The sequence below is a fragment of the Pezoporus wallicus genome, unplaced genomic scaffold (assembly GCF_028554395.1).
Source record: "Pezoporus wallicus isolate ANWC-B61680 ecotype Strahan unplaced genomic scaffold, APGP_CSIRO_Pwel_v1 contig_1876, whole genome shotgun sequence".
NCBI lineage: Eukaryota > Metazoa > Chordata > Aves > Psittaciformes > Psittacidae > Pezoporus > Pezoporus wallicus.
In genome coordinates this window covers 2,091,463-2,103,905 of record NW_026638337.1, presented here as the reverse complement: position 1 = coordinate 2,103,905, position 12,443 = coordinate 2,091,463, and the positions used below count along the sequence as shown (strand labels likewise).

The window sequence follows — 12,443 nt, the reverse complement described above, 5'->3', positions numbered from 1 at the left end:
AGAAACATGGCCTGGCCATCGGCTTTATCCGGCAATGTATTTCCACAGCAGAAGTGAGTATGTGGCCCCGTGGGGCCCCATCTGCAATGCTGCACTTCATTCTTGTTCTTTGTGATCCAGCCCCCACTCAACTTGCATCAGTGGATTCAGAGAAACTGTTAGAGAAGTGGCTTGTTTTATCCAAGGAGACTGAAACAGGGCTGTGTTTAATTCCAAGACAAGGCTGCTGTCGTTGCATGCAACTGGACAGGGAAAAAGCCTTTGAGCTGTAGGGCCATATAGCCCAGCAGTGAAGAAGTTTCAGCTGAAAATGGAGGTCCTGACCATCAGAGGAGGAAGGTTGCAAAGCAGTGGTGGGGAAGAGATGGAGGGAGACATGAGTGCTCATCTTTAGAGGTGAGTATCTTTATCTTGCTCATCTTTACAGCAGTGTCCTTGTACCTGTTGTTTTTCCTCAAGAAGCTCAAGGCATTTCCGAATCTATGTAGCAGCTCATGCGTGCTATTTTAGCAAACCAATATCTGACAGCAAGAAGAAATAATGTGTTCTTGAGTATCTTTGAGTGTTAAGGTGCGAAATACAAGGGTTTTAATGATCCTGTTTACCGCATTTTAAGCAAATACACTACTGCAGACAGAGTGCCTTTAAACTATTCACACTTTTCCCCTGACAGCCTCATGGTAGAAGGCTCAACATATTAATTTATTCAACTTCCAAAAAGACTCCAGGGCCAAGAAGGCATTGCCATCCTGGTTGCATGGAGAAGGCCAAGCTTTTCTATTTAAAAGTCATTGGGGAACAATGGCAAGTAATTCACTCTTCCTCCTTCCTCACTGGTGCAGTTTTGGGGAGCTAAAACTATTTTTGAACTTGAGTTTCAGCAAGGTCAGAAAAACAAGGGGACTGCTGGACTCGAGACTTCCTGATGTTCTTTCCAACCTGAATTACCCCAGGGCCGTTTGATTTTATGATCCAGCTTTTTTAAGGACAAGGCAGGGTAGACTTTCACCAGAGCTTTCACAGGGAGCTCTGTGGTGGCTCCCTCTGCCATACTTTCATCACAGGGTCGGTGAGCACTGAAGGTCCTTGGATGGAGTCCTAGCTCCTTGCAAAGCAACACTTTACATCAAGGTGAAAGGTCTTATTCTGACACAAGTTCACCCACAAAAATGTTTGCTCATCTTTCTTCTGGTGGTTCCCCAGCTGTCAGCAGAGGGAGAGGCTACAGGTCAGAAGGCCCAAGTGAAGATCTGTGTGGTACCCAAAGCACTTCCCCAGCAGAGCATTCTTGCCTGTTGAACTTCTGGGCAAGAGGGTAATTCTCCCAATTCAATCAGTAGGTCTCCAAGTCTTCCACTCTATATGACATTTTCTAATATCTATTTAAATGGTAATGGGACTAATTAGGAGTCTGACCTGTGGAGCCACAGTTTGGGAAGAAGTGTCTGTTTTATGGTATCCAATCTCAGCAGATCTCACAACTATCTCCAGGTGAAGGGACCACTGAGGGCTATGGCATCTGCCCAGCAGTGACAGAAGAAACTAGTCTAATGTCCTTCATCCCTGGGATGACATCTGTACTACCAAACAAGGAAGGATCAGGGATCCCACAGACAGGGAGCATAGACTGACTCATGTTCACAGTGCTTAGGAAAAGGTTGGTAGGAGTGGTCCAAAACAGAGCCAGAGAGAGAACCAGCAGTGCAGATGATCTGTCTCCCAGGACCTAAGCTCATTCAGTGGCTGTCTTGTGTTCAGCCGTACTGGGCTATTATAGGGCTGTGTCCGCAATTAGCAAAAAGCGTGGCCCAAAAGGAGAAGATTTGCAGAGAGAAACAGTCCTGATAAACCAACAGCTATGCTACCGCATTTTGCTGCTTTATTGTGGATTTACTCTATTTGGAGCCTGTAAACTGAACACTCATTAGTGGTGGGAGCAGATCTTCCCGTTCACCCCCAAGGAACTCAGTGCACTGTCTGAACTCAAAGCACATGGAGGATGATGTAGAGAAAATACATTTCTTTTCATCTGCAGCAGGCTTTTTATCTTATTATTCAGGTGATGGTCAACATTCTCAGGGCAGAGAAAGAGCAAATCTTGCCCTGTGTGCTGTAAATATTACTCCAGGCAATGGACAAAATGCTCCATCCAGCACATGTCACACTGTGGTATTGAGCCTTTAATTTCCTTTTACAGCTTTTGCTAAAGATTCAAAATTCTGTGATTATTCAAATGGTTATGTACTACTGATTGGTCTCATTTATGGATTTTCAAGTACATTTTAAAGGTCAAGCAAGTAATTTTAATCAGTCATGTGTTTTTTTGACAGCTAATAATTACTGAATGTACAGCAGCACCTGCAAAACATATTTATTGCATTTGCTGTTACATATTTGGATTGGGCACAGGGATGCTGCTCCTCCCCTGCTTGTTTCACTCTCCATCATCAAGTTACTGGCACTGATCGGCCAGTGCATCCACAGGAGAGCACTGTCATTGCAGCACTTCAAATCTGAGTCACAGCTGCTTGGACATGGGCCCAGGACCCATGTCTTACAGCTGCTGGTTAAGAGAGTAGTAACTGCATCAGAGCGGTGCTGCCCTTAGCTCAGACCATTCCTGACTACTTAATCCATACCACTTTCTGCTAGGTTTCCTGGCTCCTAACCATCTGGAAATTAGTCTGGCATAGTTGTTCTCAAATTCTTGTGTGCAGGGCACTTATGGGGTGGTTGTGGAAAGCTGTTGGACTGCAAGCTAACAAGTGACTGTCCTCACAATGTCTGCAGAAGTGTAAGCAAAGAAAATGAGAATATTTTCTCATTTCAACAAAAAGCAGTCAGACTGAGAGCAAGGCTTGAGCTCAGGTGCTGTAACATCAGCTTCTACCATGTGAACTAAAGGGCTAACTGCATTGCTTATGGGAGCAGTTATACATACAGGGATGGGCAGCAAGGCTGACCAGCCCCAGCATGAAACAGATGAGATTGTTCAGCTTAGGAAAAAAAGAGAGTTAAATGGGATCTGACAGAAGCCCGTGAAGTCATCCATCATGTGGAAAAAATGAGCTTGGGAGAACTGTGGGACATGTAATGAAGTGGTTAGAGAGTTGGTGTAAGTAGACAGAAGTGCTTTTTTTGGTGGCTTTCCACAAGGTTTTTGGAATGCATTAGGGCTGGGTGGAAGAGACTCAAAAAGGGATGAGATGCACTCATACAAGGCTGGTGACGCAGTAGTCCTGCTCCAGCAGCTGCCTGGGGAAGCCCTGGGGTCCCTGCTTGCTGGGAGCCAAGTGGCACACCTGAGGAAAAGCTGCTTCCATACATGTTGCTCTTGCACCCTTCCCTGAGCTGCTGGTGGACGTGAAACTCGAGGGGTCCTTCATCAAGCCTGTGGCAGCAGCTCAGATGCTTTTCAGTGTGGGCAGTGGTATGGGGACCCTGTGTACCACCAGGACAATATGAGCTGTTAGTGAGGAAGGAGCTGGTTTTAGCCCTGCCTGCACTTTCAGCTGGGATTTCTGTCTGACAATAGAATAACATGACAACCCCAGGATTTTGCAGCCCATTCAGACTGTATCCAGATCTGCCCAGTCATTTTTAATTTCCACAGCACAGTTTCTTAAGAAGATCTGGAGGGTGGAGGATTAAAACAATTTACAGTTTACAGAAACGCGGCTGTTTTGTTCTGCTCATGGGAACAAAGTTCGTAGCACTGGTTTTATGGTACCACCTTGCTTTTATACTCCATGCTTTGTTAAACGTGATAATGAGTTCAGCGCTATGTAGTGCACTTAGTGCTGTGCAGAAAATAAAAGTATTTCCTGCCCACACTTCAAAAGAACTGCTATGATGGTAAAGGCTCTTTCAAGCTTAGGGCTGCTAGCCTAAACACTGTGTATGCTGGGCTAACTAACTTGTCAAAAAGCTCTGTATTGCAAATGTACATTTATCTTTGTAAGAATGACAAGCTCTCGTGCAAAGCAAAACACTATATAAAGCAGTTCACTGAGGCAGTATGTTTTACCATATTCCTTTTCTGGAACAGAGAGGCGTTTTGAATTACATTAATCAGCTTCTAAGCCCTGAAGGTCACAATTATCTGGCCACTATTTTTTTCAGTATTAGTGATTTTAGTACATGATTAACTTTCATGTGTGCATCATTAAGATGAAGAATTGTTTTTGAAGTTCCAAATAGAGCAGCAGGTCTTAGCTGTAGTATTTGCCATACTTGCTCAGCCACTGTTAAAAGGGATGATTTATAGAAAATCCAGCTGTGAGTTTTCATTTCTTCAAGAGCAGGAGGCGGGACTAGGAACCAACCTAAAACCAAGCGGAGCATTGATCAGAGTAGAAATGATGTAGAGCACAGCTCCGCAGACAGCAGCTAAGCATCGTGGAAGTGTTAGCTGGCAGCGATAAGGAGGCAGAAGCAGCACTCGGTGACAGACGAGCCATCTGTAAGGAACTGGGAATCCAATTTCAGGAGGGCAGAAAATGAAGTACAGAAGAAAGTGATTTTGGTTCAGAGGTACAGTGAAGCCCAAGGATATCTGTGGACAGTAAGTTTCTATACTGTAGCAGGGATGTTTAAATGCAGCAGATAGCATACTGTTTGGAAGGGCTTTTCAGCTTTGAAAACAGGCATAAATAGCTCCTTTATAAAATAGCTTTTGCTTGAAGTTTTTTATTTATTTTTGCAATGTAAATAAGTTTATCTGTTTGAGGTGGTTTGTTTGAAAACTTGGAAACTAACTTTAAAACTGCCAGTGTCCATCACTTCAGAGGGTGGTTTTGTTTAATAAGGTCATCTCCTGTGGAGAGTAAGTTTTGTTCGTAAACTTTCTGAAAAATATCTTAGAAAAAAAGACTGCTTTGGCCCCAGTTGCGAGGTGAAAAAGGGTAGGCAAGAATATTTTTTCTGGAAAGGGGAAAGGAGTTCCCACCCAAATAGATCTAAACTAACTGGAACTGCAGTGTATAAACACCCTGGGGCTAGATCCTACCCTCACTTACACTGATGTAAGTCAGGTTTGAGTCTACTGCAGTTAATAAAATTACTCCTGATTTAATTAAGGATAGAATTTGGTTGCACATTTCTTAATAATGAAAAGCCCCATGGTTCTTTCCAAAGTGCGTTTTATGTTAACAGATTATTAAGGGCTTGCTTTGAAATATGTTAAAATTAATTGTAAACTCACATTATGTTGCATCTTTTGTCATGTATTTGTATCCTTCTTTGAAACTAGCACAAAAGGCTATGTGAGATACTGTAAGCAGTCCTATTATTTCTTATTAGCAGGTTCTCAGATAAGGTTTGCACTGCTCATAATTTCATGCTTGTTTCAGTTCAGTGGCTCGTATTTGGGGTGATGTGTTTTAATAACAAAAAGGTTTGTGAGCTGGGAGCAATAAGGCAATATTAGCTGTAGCAGAAAAGTGTCAAAGTTCTGTACAAGACCCCAGACTGTATTATTGGGAATGAAGCTGGTCTATTACAAACTGTACCAAAAAAAATTACTCCTGTTGCAGTGGTTTTAATGTATGAGTTAGAAGCAGAAGCATTGGCTGCTGACTGAGGAAAAAAAAAAACCAACAAAACCAACAACCAAAACCCACTCACTATTATGGCCCAATATGGATGACAAAACACTGTAGCATGTGTGGGAAAATGGCTGCAGTCCAATGTCTGGAACCATTTATCTTCTGGTAGAGTCTGGAAGATGACTGTTTTATGTATTTTACAGAAATCCCTGCTGATTGATTTCATTTACTTAGGGGGAGGGGGCACAGTGACTGATGGCAGGGACAACTGGGGAAAACAAAGTGGATTCTTTGCATTATCCCAACATCCTGTTCTGGTTAGGGTTGTTGGCACCTTTGTAGGGAATCAGAGTCTGCTGGGCAGCCCAGTATGTCCTGCCACTGCTTTTGCTACTACATACAGCCAGAAGTTTGCTTCTTCTTTCTGGGTCTCAGTGAGCTGAAAGACGCAGGTTCTGTTTCCACTAGCACCAGACACATTTTGGAAATGATGATTTGCAAAGGTCTGAAAGGGAATGAGCAGAGATGGGTACAGGTCTCTGGAGCCTGCTGGTAATTTAGCTGATATTGGTAGGTGCTGTTATTGAAGAGGGAGGAAAGAATTTGTGAAAGAGGAAAAGTCTGCTTTCAGTATGCAGGGCTTGCTGGTATAGCTCATCCCACTTTGGCACAAGAGGTCTGTACGCTAGAATGTTGATACAGTTTTCTTCTGATGTTTGTTGCTAAAATAGTCACAGTTCCTGGTGTTTCTTTATTTGTAAGGAATAAAGAGCTTGTCAAGCATGGTAGAGACGACAGGGATATACTGTACATCAGTGTCTTTCCTTTGCCTTAAGTCTTATTTTTAAGTGTGTTCTGCTTGCTTGTCCATCAAGGTGTTTGCCTTCAAATCAATTAGTCTCACATCACTGCATGATAGTCGCTTGTTACATACCAGGCATATCTACAGACATTTCCTTTCATGTTGCAGGGAATCAGTGCCAACATTTTCCATATGATGAAACAAGAGGGGAGAGATATGTTTCCTGTTCAGTACACTGCTACTGTGTTGAGATTTAACAAAAAATGAGGAGAAAATGGATTTTTCAGTTGACAATACTAGTTCATTTTGTACCCTTCAATCTCTTCACAGGGTCCTTTACTAATGGTTACAACACTGTAATGGTCCAATACAATGGTCCAATGCAGGGTCACATAATAAACCTGGGGAAAGGTAAGAGTGTTGTGTCTCACCCATCACATCCAGTTTCCCAGACATAACCACTTAGTATAATCAAGACATTCTTCATTGACAGAGTGGGAAAGAAAGAAAGATCAATTGTCTGCTTTACCCCAACTGCCAAGGAAGCGTCCCTGCTCAGGGCAGGGGGCCTGGAACTAGATGATCTTAAGGTCCTTTCCAACCCTAACTATTATATGTATGATTGTATATTTATCAAATCAGTAGGAGCTGTTAAGCACTGTGCTTAAATAATATCCCAAGGATAAACCCAGCACCACCTCCCTTTTGAACAGCATCCTGTACTATTGCCCTGCAGTGTCATTCAGCCCGCTCAGGTCATTTGGCTTCACTGCTCATCATGCTGTCTTGATGCACACTCATTTTCTGTCTATCTGTAGAGGGTGTGCTTATGGCTGTCTGTCAGACATCTCTTTGTTACGCATGTGTTGACCTCTGATTTGTAAGTTTATGGGAATTTAGGTTAATTGTAACCTTTTCTACTTTGTTAATTTTGGCTTCCTTTTCAGCCACCTTGTGTTTTGGTTGTCCTCCCACAGAATGTTTTCTTGCTGAGACTCTCCTAGAGGAGTATCCAATTTAGCTCTTGATGAATTGAATTCAAGCCTTTCCTGCTTTTTGGTAGAACTAATTGAAGAGGGCAGTGGGTAGTGCTATGGGTTTCAGGTGATGGTACCAGTTCTTTTCCTCGGGTATGCCAGTGAGCTGTCCTAGGACACAGAGCAAATCTAGTGCCCTGGTGACTTTTATAGAAGATCTGCCTTTATAATGTGGTCCTTGAGGGGGACTGTCTTCCCCTTGAAGGGCTCTTAAGAACCCTGAGAGAGCTCTTAATGAGATAGTGCTGGTAAACAGACCCAGTGTAAGTCCAGTGTCTTCCTTTAATCTTGCATTTGGCAGGAGGAAGAAAAAGTGGTCTAAGCTGATGCAAAATGTTTTTTTGCCCAATGGGACTGCATTCTCTTGGTGGTTTGGAGTAGGTTTGGAGTCTACCAGCCCCCAACCCTTACTCTTCTGTAAGAATTAGTAGAATGGTGTGCTCAGGCTCCAGTCATTTCAGTTACTGCCTGCACAGTCCCTACTTTTCTAGTAGTCACCTTCTAAGTCTCTTCATTACCTGGAAACATCCTTCATGTAACCACCGCAAGTGTGCCTTCCTGTGTGCACTAATTCTTACAGGTAAAATATCTTAGAACTTATTTTACATATATTGCACATTATCCCAGTTTTAATGAATTTTGTCCTTTTGTACTTTGTGATATAGTGTATGTCAAGCATAGGCTGGGTGATAGGGCTACAGCTGCCTCTTGTTTTCTTATCAGATACTGTTAAAAACAGAAAATTAGATTAAAAAAAAAAGAAGAAGGGAGCTCTGTAGGCTGTGGAACATTATGAAACCTCTCACTGAATGTCTGCACAGGACATACAGCAACAGCAAAGCTGTTATTTACTAGATGAGTTTGGAGTAGGGCCTAACTGAATGCAATGCATAAGTGATTTACTTATTCATTTATAACCTTGACCTAGAATCATGAGTTTTTGCTGTCTCATAACAAAGATGACTTCATGTGTCCCTTTAAAGCCTTCGGCATTAAGTAGCATTAAGTTGATGGCTACTTGTTTTGTACCTTCAGTGAAAAGTTATGCATAAATCAAATAAGCTTTGCTTGTAATGTGCTCATAATCCTCACAAGCAAAACTCCCACCCAGATCTAGTGATCAAGCATGGTTTCTTGAACTCAGAAGAAAAGGTCACTTCTTAAAAAATATGGGGATATAATAGTCAGGCCACCCAGGCAATTTTTTTTTTGCTAGGACATTGCTTTAATTAAGTGATTGTAAATTGAAATAATAATAGGATGCTGATTTAAGCAGATAAAAGCCAGAGGAGCTACATTAAGCTCAGTTTTTGTCCACCAAACACATCCAGATGAGCTGAGCTCACTTGCTGTTTGAAGAACATTTTTGCACAGAGGGACAGACAGGATGGGCTGAGGTTGAGTCCTGAATATTCTGGGGTTTGCATACTTAAATCCAGCCCTTAACATTGTTTTGATCCTTAATTACCTCTGGTTTGTTGATTTATTGATGCTTTTGAAGGCAAGGAGACTCAGTAAAACATAATCATCCTTTGTCACGTAAAAGCTCCTATTAAATCTGTGGACATTATAGACAAAAGGAAAGAATTGATTAAGGGGACTTTTGTGGAAATAGTCTTCCACCTACAGGTAAAAACATTGGTATCTGTCTTTTAAAGGTGCAGTTGAGTTCCTGAATTACAAATGAGAAGGAAATTCATGAGAAAACAGTGGTTAGGGCTGTCTCATTTCTTGAATCTGCCAGTAGAGCCAACAATTTGGGCAGAAGGTGGTCCTGCAGAAGGGGTTGGTGGCTCCATCTTTGTGGATCACTGCTGGGAGAAGTGAAGGCTGGACTTACCTGTTCTGTATTAGATGGCCCTTCCATTTGGGTGTGGCTTTGGGCAAATGTGAATGATATTTGCTTTAGCACTTGTTACACAGGCTTTGAATGGGGGTGACAGCCATGAATGGCAGACCTTTGCCAGCCATAAGCACTGATATACAGTTGGAAAGTCAACTGTACATCAGTCAACACAGTCAACAAAGTCAACACAATCCCACCTGCCTTAGTTTTGGGGAAATATTTGGAGCTTGCACCTACCCTCTGCTGCCTGTGCTCCTGGGGACGTCATACCTGCCCCCCAAACCCTAAGTCTAAAAAGCACCTCTTCATCTTCTTTTCCCGCACAGCAGAGCATAGCATAACATCCAGGCATTACTCCTTCTCTCTGCACCTCTCTTGGGTCTGTGCATCCAGGCTGGTACACCTAGAGCAGTGCATGGGCCCCTGTTTGTCACAGAAGAAGAACATAGAAAATTGTTTGTTCAGGAGATGTTAATTTGTCACATCCCTCCACGAGTGGCTAATGACCTACTTGGGTAGTTCTGATATATTAATTTGGTTTGCAGGAATATGCACACAGATGACCAGGAGTGAATGTGGTTGATATAGATGCAAGGATGTGTACCTCTCTAGTGCTTGTGAGCCACTGAATTAAGAATATAGGTGTATGTTAATATTTAGCACATGCATAGTGCATTAAATCTCCATAGTCCTGTAGGAACATGTCTAATTTATATATCCAAACAAATGGAAGAGGTAATCACACATAACAGTCAGTCTTTTCATCACTTTACCTTATGAGGAATGAAGATGATGTTTTGTTTGGACTGTTACTGCTTATACATAACTGACAATACCATCCTATATTCTCAGTTCTTTGTAAAAACACCACAAGTTTGTCATTACAAGAACATTTTGGGCTGCGTAAGACATTTCAGCGGCATAATGAGTTAAACTTCACTTTTTTTGCTAAATTGAAAATTAGAAGAGGCTGACCCAGATCTCTGTAGGATTCTCCACTGGAATGCTGAATGAGCTAAACCAGTTCAGTTTGAAAATTGTCTGTCAGAAAATAGCCTTAAAATCTGGTACTGATAATGAGCATGTTGGCAGACCTTTAAGGCAGCAGTCAAACACCCTCATGCTTCATTTTATTTATTTATATTACATTTCTGTTGCCCACCTGAGCCTCCAGAGCAAATTCAATAGACAGCTATAGTTCTGCTTTAATTCCTCAGCCCTGGTTGCTATGGCATCCAAGTTAGGACAGTATCTGGCAGCTCCAGGTGGCTAAGCACGAAGATGGATGATACATGAGCAGAAATTTAGGGAGCCATGAGGTGGTACCTTATGACCAAGGGGTATTGACCATAGTTTTTGCAAAAAGGGGCAAGGAATTGTGAACATTGCTCGGAAACCTGAGCTTTATTTAGCTGCAGTGAAAGCAGCCACCTGTACCAGCAACCTACATTTGTATTGAAAGGCTCTGGCAGTGAGCTATGAAATAATTTAATGAAATGTTCAAATTAAATACAAAATTAGACATTAGAAGTGTCTGGCTGATATCACCTGTAGTCATGCTCAATAGCATTCTGCCCTGTGATTCATTCCACTCAGCTCAGTACGATTATAATAGCTGTTGGGTAAGATGGCCGAACTGAGCCTTCAGGTTAAAGATACATAATGAGAATTGTAAGTATCGTGCAAAAAAATCCTTTTTTATATACAGTCTTGGTATTCAGAATTTGTCCCATAATATAATACAAATAGGACCTACAAATTCAAATTTTTTAGACTTAACTGTGTTCGGGATCAATATTCAGATGCTTTAGTAGAGTTTTCCCCCTATCCAGTTGTCACTGCTTTAAGTCACATTAATAGCAAGAACTAATTTTCATTGAAAGCATTTTTCCCAACATTTCTTTGTTTCCAGTAAGAAAAGAACAAGAATAAAGACTACCAAACAAAATAAAACTTGTCTAAAATCTCATAAAAGCTCTTACACAAGAATCTGTCAAGCCTGGGAAAATATGTGTTCTTTTGTAAAAGCATATTTTTCCTTGAAGTCACTGCTAGATTGCAAAAGTTCACATAACATATTGGTATGTGTATGTGTTTATGTAAGATGGACCTCTGTATTTCACTTTCTGATGTCAGTGTTGCCTTGGCAACTGTGTTTTATTGATTAGTAGAATATATGTAATTTGTTTCAGAGCTGCATCATCTTACAAGTTCATTTTTCCTGGTGAGAAGTGGTTTCATTTTCTTATTCTCTGAGTAAAATTATTTTTACAATATGAGAAAAATCCTTTTGGAGGTGTTTTTGTGAATGTACACAAAACCCAACAGAGTTTGGCAAATTCATGCTAATAAAGTCATTAAATACTTTACCAATAGATGCATTTCTAAAGTTCTTTTGCTGTATCTGTTAACCTAGTATCTTATATGCTGCTTCAGTGGTAACCAAAAGGAGATCATGTCCTTGCAGTTCCAGTTATTAGATACATGAATGGCGGTTTTCCTCTAGAGATTTGAAATTCCAGTTAGTAATACATTGCAGGATCTTTTTGAACGAAGTGTTATTATAGAATTTATTTTACATGTTGGTAAGCTAAGATATGGAATACTTAGCCACACTGAAATAAGACTAAGTCTGAAATAGTACTGAGAGTAGTTCTTGAAACTCATGAATCTTTTGTTCTACCCATTTTGGGTTTGTCAGGTCTAAGGGTTAGCTCCTGACTCAGGACAGCAATGGTTAATGAATCAATTGTCCCATTGCCAGTCCTATTTCTGTCAGTGCTGGTCATGTTTATGTGGAGTCATGGTCCTGACCTGAAGACCCTTCATTTTCACACAAACTGAGCAGAGGAGCAGATGGAAAGGGTAGATGGGACACCATGCCTCAGTTCAGGTGGTGCCATTGCCTGATTACATGCACAGCTGGAAAGATCCACCTAGTAAAATTTATCAAATACCATCCTGCTTTTGGTTTTATCCTTTCATCTTGTGTTTGTTTCATGGTTTATGAGTATTACAGGAGCCAAGAGCAGGCAGGGTGTCCAGCTTCCCAGATCAAATCAGGTAGGGGAGCAGCAAGAAAAAAATTTGGAGTCTGAGGAGAAGGAAGAGGACTACAAATAACAGATGGGAAAGTAATGGAAGTCCAGCCAGATGTTTATGTAAAAGCTGTCTTTTTTTATGTAGAACTGAAAGCCTAGCTATCCCTACAG

The 12,443-nt window shown here is 41.4% G+C and overlaps 1 protein-coding gene across 7 annotated transcripts in view; it reads left to right on the top strand.

The window, feature by feature from the left end:
- STARD13 (StAR related lipid transfer domain containing 13) overlaps nucleotides 1-12,443 on the top strand; it is a 295,099-nt gene that overhangs the window by 215,314 nt on the left and 67,342 nt on the right. The window contains exon 1 of one of the 7 annotated variants that reach the window (XM_057410430.1): nucleotides 4,280-4,564. The exons of 5 other annotated variants lie outside the window; for them this stretch is intronic. The gene's annotated coding sequence lies outside the window, so the exon portion shown is untranslated. Of the gene's footprint in view, nucleotides 1-4,279; nucleotides 4,565-12,443 lie in introns of those variants that run through there. One more of the 7 variants, XM_057410429.1, reaches the window with a different exon arrangement.